General features: G+C 38.9%; 1 long non-coding RNA gene across 1 annotated transcript; it reads right to left on the bottom strand.

Annotated features, from left to right (window-relative positions):
• Positions 1-11,805: 11,805 nt before the first annotated feature.
• On the bottom strand, positions 11,806-13,200 carry LOC127951927 (uncharacterized). The gene is made up of 3 exons (XR_008152767.1): positions 13,107-13,200; positions 12,930-13,008; positions 11,806-12,644 (listed from the first exon to the last, which is right to left on the bottom strand). It is a non-coding gene; the product is annotated as an uncharacterized LOC127951927 (long non-coding RNA).

The following is a 13,200-nucleotide window of genomic DNA, read 5'->3' as shown; positions in this document are numbered from 1 at the left end:
AACCACAAGTTATCAAGCAAACGCATCAAAGAGCATTTTCGCAAATAGCCATCAGCTTTGCCTTCTTAATGTGTTACATTCAAGTGAGAGAATGAGAGAACCCAACCTTACCTTATGCTTAACTTAAATTTATTAATATTATTAATATTATTATTATTTTTGTTTATAGCTAAGCCTATATTCTTATATACTGCAATTATATTTATCCATTAGAATTATATATTTTGTTAAAATTTATTTATTAAATTTAAAGGATTTGTGTCATATTATAAAACAAGTGGAGCAGTGTGATTGGGGATTAACCTTATTTTGTGGAAATTATTGATTTTGTTATGGCAATGTGTACTTTTAACCTTTTTATATATATTTGTTGTGGAATAATTGTATGGTGTGCTGTGGTCTTTCTCTTGTTTGCTGTGGTGTCTTGGACTTTTGGTGCTGTTTTTCCTCCTTCACAAACTGCAACAACAAACACTAATTGACACACCTGTAGAACCCTGTTTACATCAGCGATCTAATTTGCCAGTCAATAATTTGTCATCAACAGGATGAGGAAACTGTTTCTGCTTTTATTCTCCGTCTTCGGGAACTATTCTCCACATGGAGGGAGCAGGAGCCAGCGGGCACTGCCCAGGATGAGATGACCATTAGGGACCAGCTTGTCCTGGGTTTGAGGCCTGGTGTGGTGCAACAGGAACTCCAAAGACAGGTGTGGAGAAAACCTACATTGACTGGACATTGGCATTGGAAGTTGAGCTGAGGATGGAGCCTGTCTGTGCTTCACGTATTTTTGTGCCACAGACAAACCTGTCCATGGTTGCTTCTAGGCTAGAAGAGTGGAGGGAGACCATAAGAGCCGAACTTAGAAAATAAATTACAGACCAACTTTCTGTTATTAAAGAAACCCTAACTGATGAGATTAAACAGCAACTCTCTACTCAGATAATGGGGCATAGAGACTCTCCTTCATCCTCTAAGGGGGCTGTTTGGGAAGGCCGCTACACTGCTTCCGTCAGGCCTCACCAGACCCTGGAATGGGACGACCAAGGCAAACCAATTTGTATAGGCTGTGGGAAGGCTGGTCACATCCAGAGGTACTGTCAACAGGGGAGGAGGCAGTTAAACTAACAGTCCCAACCACTGGTTGTTGGGGAGGGGGACCAGGGGAACGAAACTGATAAACCATCTTTGGTGGGGATGTGTTCAGGAGTTGAAGTTGTTGTTGCAGGAGTGAAGTTGCCCTGCTTACTTGATACAGGCTCACAAGTTACTCTGTTTAGTGAAACCTTTTTTTTCAGAAATGGCTGGGTGGAGAGCAGAAGCGAAGCCCACAAGATCTATATTGGCTTTCTCTAAAAGCAGCTAATGGACTACAGATTCCATATATTGGCTATGCCATCTTGGATTTTTTAGTGGGAGAAGACACACTGCCAGGTAAAAGGGTTATGATTGTAAAGGATGGGTGCTTGAGTGCTGAGAGGGGTATTCTAGGGATGAATGTCATTTCACATTGTTGGTAAGTGCTGTTCCAGGGAGCCCACTCTGGCCTGACTGTCTTTGGTGCAACTATGTCACGTGAAGCAAGGGGAGAATGGGAGCTTGCTTTTGCTGTCTGTCAAAAGGTTTCACAAGATAAATCATCTGATGGGCTGATTGGAGTGGCCCGGTTAACCCGTCAGGACCCTGTCTATTTGCCTCAATAACAATAAGATGGTGCTGTGGACACACCTCTAAGCTGCAAATACCAGGTCAGATTTTTGTGCTGTGGTGGAGGGACCAGAGAGAGATGATGAGTGGCAGGTGGCCCGGGCCGTTACTACTGTGGTAAAGGAACGCCTCACTATAATGGTACGTAACCTCAATCCTTACCCCATATTGATACCTCAACGCCGTCCCCTGGCTAATGTCTTCCAGGTTGACCCAAGGCAGATTCGAGGGGAAAAGGAACTTGTTTTGAAGACTCTGGATCCAGGTGTGGTGGAAGTGGATGTGCAGACCAACCACATTGGTACTGAAGATCTGCATCCAGTTAACCTGTTGAAAGGTGATGGTTTAACAACAGACCAACAACAGAAGATGGACTCACTGTTATGGTGATGGAGAGACATATTTGCAGCAGGAGAGGGGGACTTTGGCTGGACCAGTGTAGTCCTCCACTCCATACCTACAGGTTCTGCACCACCCAGCAGGGAGCGCTATCGGCCCGTCCCACCAACCCTTTACCCTGAATTGAGGGAACTTCTGTGAAACATGCTGGATAATGATGTCATAAGGGAAAGCTCTAGTCCTTGGGCAGCACCAATTGTCCTTGTGAAGAAAAAGGATGGATCTTGGTGCTTTTGCATGGACTACAGGAAAGATGCCTATCCCTTGCCAAGGATAGAAGAATCCCTTACCAGCCTCAAGCAAGCTACTTGGTATTCTACCCTTGACCTGGCCACTGGATATTGGCAAGTAGATTTGGATCCGAAGGATGGAGAGAAGACTGCATTCACCACATCTCTGGACTTGTATAAGTTCCAGAGAATGCCCTTTGGCCTCTGTAACGTACCTGCAACATTTCGACATCTGATGCAGCGGTGTCTGGGTGGGCAGGTCCATGACTCTCTCCTTATCTACTTGGATGATGTTGTTGTATACTCCTCAGACTTCGACACCCACTTAAAGCATCTGGAGCAGGTTTTTGGGAAGTTGGCAGCCCATGGTTTAAAGTTGCAGCCCCATAAATGCAGCCTTATCCAGAAGGTAACCTACCTTGGCCATGTCATCTCTGGTGAGGGATTATCCACAGATCCTGAGAAGACTGTTGTCGTTCAAAATTGGCCAACTACGCCAAGGTCTGCCAGTTTTCCAGATAAAGCCTGAAGGAAAAGAAGGTCCCATCTGGACAATTCATTGAAATCATCTGAGGCCTTGCCCTTTTTAATCCCCCTGAGGATCCTCCACAAGCCCTGGAGACTGAAATGGTGAACCCCAAATTGGCGAGTGCCTCGTATCCTGGGCCTTTGTCATTACCTCTGACCTTTGTGCCCATAGCATGTGCCCCTCCTGTAGTTTCAGTGGACGATGATCCAGCAGACCCCATAGTGAGACCTGAGTAGAGAGATAGATCACCCCTGCGTAGATCCCAGAGACAAAATAGGGGTAGGCCTCCGGACAGGTATGGACACTAAGATTTTGTCGGGACGACAACTGTTAAAGGGGGCAGGAGCAGAGTGATTGAGGGTTAACCTTATTTTGTGGAAATTATTGATTTTGTTATGGCAATGTGTACTTTTAACCTTTTTTATATTTGTTTGTTGTGGATTAATTGTATGGTGTGCTGTGGTCTTTCTCTTGTTTGCTGTGGTATTTTGGACTTTTGGTGCTGTTTTTCCTCCTTCACAAACTGCAACAACAAACACTAATTGACACACCTGTAGAACCCCATTTACATCGGCGATCTAATTTGCCAGCTGAACAGGTCATTCGGATAAAAAGATCTCTTACTGGGGAATGCTCGAGGAGGAGGAACGAGCCATGTACTGAAGCGGATGGGCGCTCGCTGATCTTCTCGCCCCTCTGTGTTGTTGCTGACTGGATCTCCTGCACTCTGGTAGAACGGTATCTCGGACTCTGCAGTGTCACGAACTCCCGATTGAAGGGAAGTGATTATTTCTTTTTCCCACACTGATGCGCACATATGTGTGTGTGCTTCGCATTGTGTTAAAGGAGTCGTTCTTAGGTGTTCATCGCTGTAAAGGTGTCAGATTTGGGGGAGCCGACGGTAGAGTGCCAGACACGATAGTATTGCTGATGTGTCCATTTGAAGCATAGGAAAGTCGTTATTCCATTCATCTGAATTTTGTCAGTTGTCGGCTACGTGCAAACTACCCAATGACTTTTCCGATTTCCCACTGACAGACACGGGGCAGTGCTGTAGAAATCATGCTCCTGGATTTGTTTGAAGCCAGCCATTTGAGACCCTACTGAAACAGACACTTTTTTTGCCGGTGGTAGGGGAATCACTGGGCTGATTTGAGGCTGGAACGGACTTTGGTATTACCCTGGGCAGAATATTGGACAATTTATGGTTTTATTGTCTCCGCTGGTTTGAGGAGGAGATTATGATTTGGATACTTTTTTTTTTAAAGCTTAGCTTTTAATGTAATAAAACGCTATTTGAGTCTTTCTCTCTGTGTTGGTGTGGCTGAGAATCTAAATTTGCAATTTAATAGATTTTTAATCTGTTACATTTGTTGTAAAGTGAAGGGAACTAAAAAATATCCTGTTGGTACATTATAACATCATTAGGCCAGCCGTTATTTTTTCTGAATGTAATAAAATGTAACTTATACATGACTTACATTACAGACCAAAATTTTGGACACACCTTGACAGAAGGCAAAAGGGCCAACAAGTGCTAAGCATCTCTCGGGGAACTCCTTCAAGACTGTTGGAAGACCATTTCAGGTGACTACCTCTTGAAGCTCATCAAGAGAATGCCAAGAGTGTGCAAAGCAGTAATCAAAGCAAAAGGTGCTGGCTACTTTGAAGAACCTACAATATGACATATTTTCAGTTGTTTCACACTTTTTTGTTATGTATATAATTTCATATATAATTCAACATGTGTTAATTCATAGTTTTGATGCCTTCAGTGTGACTACAATTTTCATAGTCATGAAAATAAAGGAAACTCTTTGAATGAGAAGGTGTGTTCAAACTTTTGGTCTGTACTGTATATATTTTTTTCCTCTCACAAACTTTATTTTTTTACGGTGTAAAAAAAAAAATTCAAAATTTGTTACTCTGGGTTAACTAATTATAATTATTATATACCTCAGAACTAAGCTATCCAGATTATTTTTTTTCATTGCATCTGAAAATGACTTTTCACTTCACTTTCATTCACTTCACGCGCTCTGGCGCAGATCCATCTCTCGCGATGCTCAGCTGTGCACGATTTCAAAATGTTTGCTATAAAGGTTGCTGCCCCATTTTATACAGGAATTGTTCATTTAAAAAAATAAATAATTATATTGTAAGTTCTAATTATATTTTAACACAAGTTCATTTAGGCAATTTAACATGCACTGTGACATTTTATCCTTTTTCATTTATAAACTCCTTGAGATTTTAAAGTTAGTTTAATAGTATATTCAAGTTTAAAAATAGGTTTTAACTGCTTAAATTATTTCTATATGAATTAGTAATATGTTATCATGTTTATTCTTTGGAAAATAAATGTCTATTCTTTAAGAAAATAAGGGAAAAAATAAGGGACGATCCAAATATTTTTTTGCTTCACCTATTTATGTAGGCTACAATTATATATATATATATATATATATATATATATATATATATATATACAGTCATGCCCACAAATATTGGCTCCCTTGGTAAATATGGTCAAATAAGGTTGTGAAAATACATCTGTGTTGTTAATGCTTTTGATCTTTTATTTAAAAAACTCACAAAAATGTATAATTTCATTGGATAATAAGAATTTTAAATGGAAATGGAAAATATCATTATGAAATAAATGTTTTTCTCTAATACTCGTTGGACACAATTACTGGCACCCTTTTATTCAATACTTTTTGAAACCTCCATGTGCCAGTTTAACAGCTCTAAATTTTCTCCTATAATGCCTGATGAGGTTAGAGAACACCTCCCAAGAGATCAGAGACCATTCCTTCATCCAGAATCAATCCAGAACCTTTAGATTCCCAGCTCCATGTTGGTGCTTCTCCTCTTCAGTTCACTCCTCTCATTTTTCGTAGGGTTCAGGTCAGAGGACTGCAATGGCTATAGCAAAAGCTTGGTTTTGAGCTCAGTGACCCATTTCTGTGTTATTTCTGTGCATGTGTTTGGATTATTTTACGGTCGGAAGATCCAAACATGACCCATTATAAGATTTCTAACAGAGTCAGTCACTTGCTGATTTTTTATTTGTTGGTATTTGATATAATCCATGATGCCATGTCCAGGACCTCCAGCAGAAATACAGGCCCACAACATCAAAAATAGAGCAGTATATTTCATTGTACACATGGGGTACTTTTTTACTCGGTGTTCACCAAAAACCATCTTGAGTGTTTGCTGTTAAAAAGCTAATTTTTTAGTTTCATCTGATCATAAAAGCCAGTCCCATTTAAAGTTCCAGTCGTGTCTGATAACTGAATATGCTTTAGTTTGTTTTTGAATGAGCTAGGATAATTTTTCTTGTAACCCTCCCAAACAACATATGGTGATGTTTGTTCTGTTTTACAATTTTTTTAAAGGTTTTCTGAACCAGAGACTCAACTATTTTCTGCAATTCTCCAGCTGTGACCCTTGGAGAGTCTTTAGCTAAATATACTCTCCTTCTCACCGCACATTAGGATGATATAGACACACGTCCTCTTCCAGGCAGGTTTGTATCATTTTCTGTTGGTGGGAAATTCTTAATTATTGCCCTGATGCTGGAAATGGGAATGTTTACTGCTCTAGTTCTTTTCTTAAAGCCACTTCACCGATATGTGAAGCCCCAATATCTTTTGCTGCACATCATAAATATTTTCTCTGGTTTTTCTCATTTTGATGTATGATTAAGGGGATTTGGGCTTTATTTTCCCTCCTCTTTATATTTCTGTGAAAAAGGAAGCCAGAGCTGGATGATTTCATGTTTATAATCATGCTGGAGTGCTCAAAATTGTAAATATGAATAGGAATATACTTCAGAGATATTTTACTCATAAGAATTTCTAGGGGTGCCAAGAGTATTTGAGAAAAACATTAATTTCATAATTTCCCCTCCGTTTTAAATTCTTATTATCCAATGAAAGGATACATTGAATTTACATGAATTTTCACAGCCTTTTTTGATCATATTTGCCAAGAGTGCCAATATTTGTGGGCATGACTGTATATATATATATTATATAATTATAAAATAGTGTCATTAAAAAATACCATTGAGTAATTTTGACCATTATAGAAATGTGACTTTAAAGATTAGTCATTTAGGAGGTGAAAATACTGTGAAATTAATAATGGATTTTAGAGCATAACAACTGAAGTTTTATGAAACGTTAGCCAATAAAGCATTATTTTAAACAATGGAACTTAAAGTTGTGAACTAAATTATTATTTCAACCATACAGCATGTAAATAAATAAAATGCATACTTTTCATAACTATTCATTATTAAAAGCCTTCACGAATAAAATATTTGTAATGGATGTGAAATACATTAAGTTAATTCATTATCAGGAAAAAATTCAAGTGATCAAGACAACCACTTGAATATGAATATTAATTCTCATTTTGCCTATTCATTACAGCGTAAATTATTTTTTTACATGCAGTTATCTAAAATAAAACCAAACAAGATTTGTAATGAAAATAAGAATAAATGCTGCACATTGCACTCACCCGATGTGCAAATCTTGCACACATTTTACAAACCTGCATTTAAATGCACCTGCAATTTAAAAAATTAATAATAATTATATGAAAGCAAGTAGGGCTTTGTGATAAATCGATTTTATCAATTAACTTGAATGTGTAATTGAATGAAAATCGGTTTTCTATTTAACATCCACCAACACTGCACTCAGGGCTTCCATAGTTCCAAGTGGACTCAACCCTCCTCCCCGTGCATCTGACAGACAGACCGGAGTGGTGTGATTCTGACTGGAGTGAGGAGCAGATTTTTTTTTAAGAGTCTGAGTGTTGTGGTTTTCTCTAGAGCGCTCCATCACGAGTACCATGCCAACAGCTGGTAATATAACTGCATATTCAGCAAGAATTATATATTTAGCTATGGCTTGATCAGAAGGTTATAATGACTGCAAGAGTTGAGTGGGATGTTACAGGCTAGTTTTCAAAGAGTTTGTCTGTTCCTTTTACTGATTATTTTCAGGTTAATAATAGTAATAATAATAATTCCTTGCATTTATATAGCACTTTTCTAGACACTCAAAGCGCTTACATAGTCAGGGGGTATCTCCTCATCCACCACCAGTGTGCAGCATCCACCTGGATGATGCGACGGCAGCCATATTGCGCCAGAACGCCCACCACACACCAGCTTACTGTTGGAGAGGAGACAGAGTGATGAAGCCAATCAGCGGATATGGGGATTGTTAGGAGGCCATGATGGTCAGAGACCAATGGGCGAATTTAGCCAGGATGCCGAGGTCACACCTCTACTCTTTTCGAAAGACATCCTGGGATTTTTAATGACCACAGAGAGTCAGGACCTCGGTTTAACGTCTCATCCAAAGGACGGTGCATGTTGACAGTATAGTGTCCCCATCACTTTTCTCAGAGGTCTCCCATCCAGGTACTGACCAGGCTCAGCCCTGCTTAGCTTCAGTGGGCAACTGGTCTTGGGCTCCAGGGTGATATGGCTGCCGGGTTAAGGCATGATTTAACTGATACAGTACATTCACACACAATGGCTTTCGCAATAATGCATTCAAACAAATGTAATCTTACAGTGCTACTACATTATCAGTATATGATTTTGAAATCGATCTGTTTAGATAAAATAACTGACAAAAATGTACTGTTATTTTCATCACAAACAAAATTTTCACAGCAGAAAGCAGCAATTATAGATTTAAAGGTCCCCTTCTTTGTGATCCCATGTTTTAAACTTTAGTTAGTGTGTAATGTTGTTGTTAGAGTATAAATAATATCTGTTAAATTCTAAAGCTCAAAGTTCAATGCCAAGCGAGATATTTGATTTAACAGAATTCGCCTACAAAAAACAAGCCGTTTGGACTACAGCCCTCTAGTTCCTGCAGTAATAACGTCACTAAAACAGTTTTTTTTGACTAACCTCCGCCCACATGAATTCACAAACAGGGGGCGTGGCCTTGTTGCGCTCCGACGGAGAAGAAGGAAGAGCTGTTTGTGTTTGTCGCCATGTCGTTGAAATGATGTTATGTTCATCTCTGAGTCCAATCACCTTTGTTTGGGCTTCCCAGGAAAGCTGTACTTTGAGATTAATGGTTACAATTTATGTTTAACTCGGTTCCCGAAAATTATAATGCACATGTTAAACTATGTGCAGCTCATTTTGCTGAGGACAGCTTGCTGAGGACAACTTTCTCAATCTCAATCAGTTTAATGCTGGATTTGCACAAAGATTATTCTTGAAAGATGGAGCAGTTCCCTCTTTGTCTGGAGAAGGCGTTGTTTATGGACCACAACCGGTAAGTGTATTTTATTATTTAAGTTGGTGCGTTTAACAGTTTCTGTAACTTATTACACAAAGTCATTATTACACACATGTTATATTGCACATTGTAAACACAATCAAAGCTTCAAAAAAGTGCGTAAAACGGGACTTTTAACACTAGAACTACCAAGGCAGTCATTTTGACCGTTTTAAAGATTTGCAATGTAATAACTTTGTTGAAATAAAACCCATATAACTACCGTTCCATTTTCTTAAATTAATTAAAATTTTATTTTAACATTGTTATTTTATTAAAATTACAAAACACAAAAGAGTTCTGAGTATTTCTACCTTGAATGGCCATAGCGGTCAATTTGACCGCACATATTTACAGGCGTTGTATCTCCTCAGCGCTTTTTCGCACCGTTAAAGATGTGCGTAGCTGTTGCCTAGCAACCTTTTTCTGGCAGTTTTGTATGCTTTTGCTAAGCTAAAACTTAGCTTTACCGTCAAAATGGCAACAAAAAGAAAATGACTGTCACTGAGGTTTTATCCTTGCTTGAGAACATTGATGATGCAGAGTCTGATGGAGGAGCAGAGAGCGATGTCTCTTGGTCTCTTGACAGTTCGTCTGACACTGATTCTGAGAGTGATTCAGAGTTTATTATCTGTCCTAATATAACAGAACTATTTATTCATTCTAGATTTCATTAGAGGCTGCATAAAATTGTGTCCGATTCGTGTGGTCCAAACATTTCCGATAATGCTAAAGCATTGTAAACTCCAAAAGCCAAATGTATTGAATAAAGACAGAAGTAATCATTTCCAAAATTCACAATATGTTTTTATCTAACGAAATATTCTGCTTCATTTTATATTTGTTGACATTTTGACTTTCAAAAACAACATTTTAACTGTGGTGAAAAACTTTGATCTCCAGCTTGCCGGATGCAAATTGCGGAAAGCAAATTGCGGCATGCACTTTTGTGGGAGGTCTAGTAGCTCTTACACAATAATATCACGAACATATTATATTATGTATGCTTAAATTACCCCACATTTTTCATAAAACATGACCATAGAAGCTTTGAAGTAAATATAACATGACAAAAATGACATTCACTGCTGTCTGGTATGAACAGTCAAAATGACCGCTATTGGCAGTTCTAGTAGTTATAGAATTCCGGTAGTGCTAGTGTTAATGCTTACAATGTTATTAGTTTGGTATGTGATAGGGAAAAAAGTTTACACACAATAGCCTAAGCCAATTTGAAACTCTCCTGTTATTTAATTTTTTTTTTTTTTATTTCTTATAGGCTATGTTATGAACATAACATTTCACACATACTGAATTACTTTGATCATGGAGTGAAGGCAGCGGTTTTTCTGGTATCAGTGTGCGTGGAGCTGATGCTTTGAGCATGGAGGGGAAGTTTTTACTGCGTCACTCTCATAGACTTTGCTGCCGAGTGAGAGAGTTGTTTCATCCGACTAAATCAAGACGACCGCAGCAGCACGAGCACAGCATATCTGCCAAAATCAACCTGCAGCAATGCTCGTTGCTTGCTTCGCCAATCTTTACTTTTGTAGGTCGCATGCAGAGATGGGCATAAATACATGGAAATGTATTTAAAATACATATACAACATACTGTGTGGAAAAATGTTTGTAAATACAAATACAAAATACGGTGTGGAAAAATGTATTTAAATACAAATACAGTATTTTGTATTTTGAAAATACACAAAATACATGTGAAATTGAAGATTCAGTGCAGGTATCCCTATTAGGCTGAAATCTATCTGGGCCTATTCTGAATGCCAAAAAGCATTTAGATGTGTGCAACTGCTTTGAAACTTTCGTTTTAATTTTATATACCTATTTCCTTCCCCTGCAGTGTAAGAAATTAAAAACTACAAAAAACTACAAAACTAACTTTTATTATGTTTTATCACCATCATTAAAAGCCAATGTGACAGACTGGCGTTCCAATGTGGCCCAGTTCTGTTTGTTTCACAATCTTAAAGTATCTGCCATCCAATATTGCTGACCTAACCCGCCCAGTTGAACTAGTTGATGGAATTTCAATGGGTGATATGACCAAAATCTTAATTTTACTTTACAGTAACAATATATGGCATGGTTTCACAGTTATCAATATCAGTTTTGATACCACAGCAAAAACTGAATTTCAAACTCTTTTGATGCTTTTTTTAACGCAAGTAGTATACTAACTTTTATATTTGTTTAATGTAAAGTTTATTTGTTTCTATATACATAATTATAAAATATAAAGTTTATCTAAAATATTTTTTTTTAAATTAGAAATCATTTGGCACAATTTTTTTGTTGAACAATAAAACTAAAAGTGTGGTGTATCTTTCATCATTGTCCTCACAAATGCACACAATCACTACACTAAATACTATTTTGTATTTTGTATTTTACAGGGGTGCAAACACATGTATGGTCAAAAAAGAGAGAGGTAATCGAAGCCCCCGCCCAGCGGCAAATATCCAGATACTTACATTGCCACCAACCCCTGCCATCCCCAGCCCACCCCATAGGCACAGACTAAAATGAAATTCTGAAAATCTAAATTCACAGACGCTAATTTGTAATATTCAATTTCATTTTTTATTCCGAAACATAAACTCTCATTGAACTATCTCCTTGCTTTACTCCAACTTCCTCTTCTTCCTGGCCACCTCCTGCAACGTATCCAGGGCCTTGCGGCTGCATTAATTTTCTTATCAACATGTTTGAGACGTGTCTGCCTCTCTTCGGCCAGAGCAGTGGTCTTGGCCTTCTCTGCACTTTCACATGTAGCACTGCAGCCATACTCCACCTGCCTCTTCTGCTTTGCCTCCATCCTCTTCTCTCTGTCGGTCTTGTCCCTTCTCCCTGCAACCCTAATGTTCTGGCAGAGAGTTTTATCAACTGGCCCCAGTTTGATGTCATCTCTTTTGAACATGCCAATGCCAGTCTTGCCCCTTGACCTCAGCACATATTTGACAGTCTGCACTGCATCAAAGGTGGAGATCTTCATGCTAGATATTTTAGCATCAATCACATCTCCCATGAGACTAAAGGAGGACTCTACCAGTGGTCCATGGAAGATGGAAAGGGCCCCTCTGATAACCTGGCTGAGAGCTGGATACTTCCCCAAACTCATGACATGGGTCCACCACTTCACAATGTCATCTCCATCTTCATACTTGGCCAGGTTGGGGTCCACATTGTACCTAATGATCTCCTGGGTGATGTCACTCTCTAGGGGCACTTAAGGTTTAATGATCCTAGCCAACTCCTTCATCTGAGTAACAGCCTGGGATTGGCCCCTCACCACAGGATCAATAGAGGACAAGGCCTGTAGGGTCTTACTTTTGAGAGGTTACAGTACATGTTAAAGTACATGCTTGTTCTGCATGTACTTGCCACAAGCTGTGTATGCCTTGGTCACCTTCCCAATAAAATCCATGATTATCTGCAACACACATACCATACAAAAAACATGTTTAAACTGAGTTCATACTCAGGTTTCATGTTGCACAGATTGTAACAGTATGAGTACTCCTTAGGCTAATAAAATATAATAATAACAATTTACTTGGGACAAAAGTGTCTGCTAAATCATAACCATAACCTTAAAACAGTAGGTATAGGTGTACAACACACATTTTATTCATCTCTCTCTCATATAGACAGACACATTTTAGTTCCTTCTTGACCATAGAACAATCTGTTACAATATATACATTCACATACATACCCTTCTGGCAGAGATCCTGGTGAATAAATTCAACCCTTCATTGAGCCTTTTCACTCACACCATGGTCTCTGTACAGGTCCTGTAATATTTTGTTGTAAGTTCTTGGTCCTGCTTTCCCATAAATCCAAAGTAGAGCACTCTGAACACAGGTAAAATTCTTTTAGTATTGATCTCTACCTCATAAGCTGACAACCAACGATGGGAGACAAATCGCTGGGGATTTGTGGCAGGTATGTCCAGGAACTCTGCTATTTCTTTCAGGTACCCCAAC

The sequence above is a fragment of the Carassius gibelio genome, chromosome B3 (genome assembly GCF_023724105.1).
Source record: "Carassius gibelio isolate Cgi1373 ecotype wild population from Czech Republic chromosome B3, carGib1.2-hapl.c, whole genome shotgun sequence".
NCBI lineage: Eukaryota > Metazoa > Chordata > Actinopteri > Cypriniformes > Cyprinidae > Carassius > Carassius gibelio.
The sequence above is the reverse complement of the archived record's forward strand: the minus strand, read 5'-3'. Positions and strand labels throughout refer to the sequence as shown.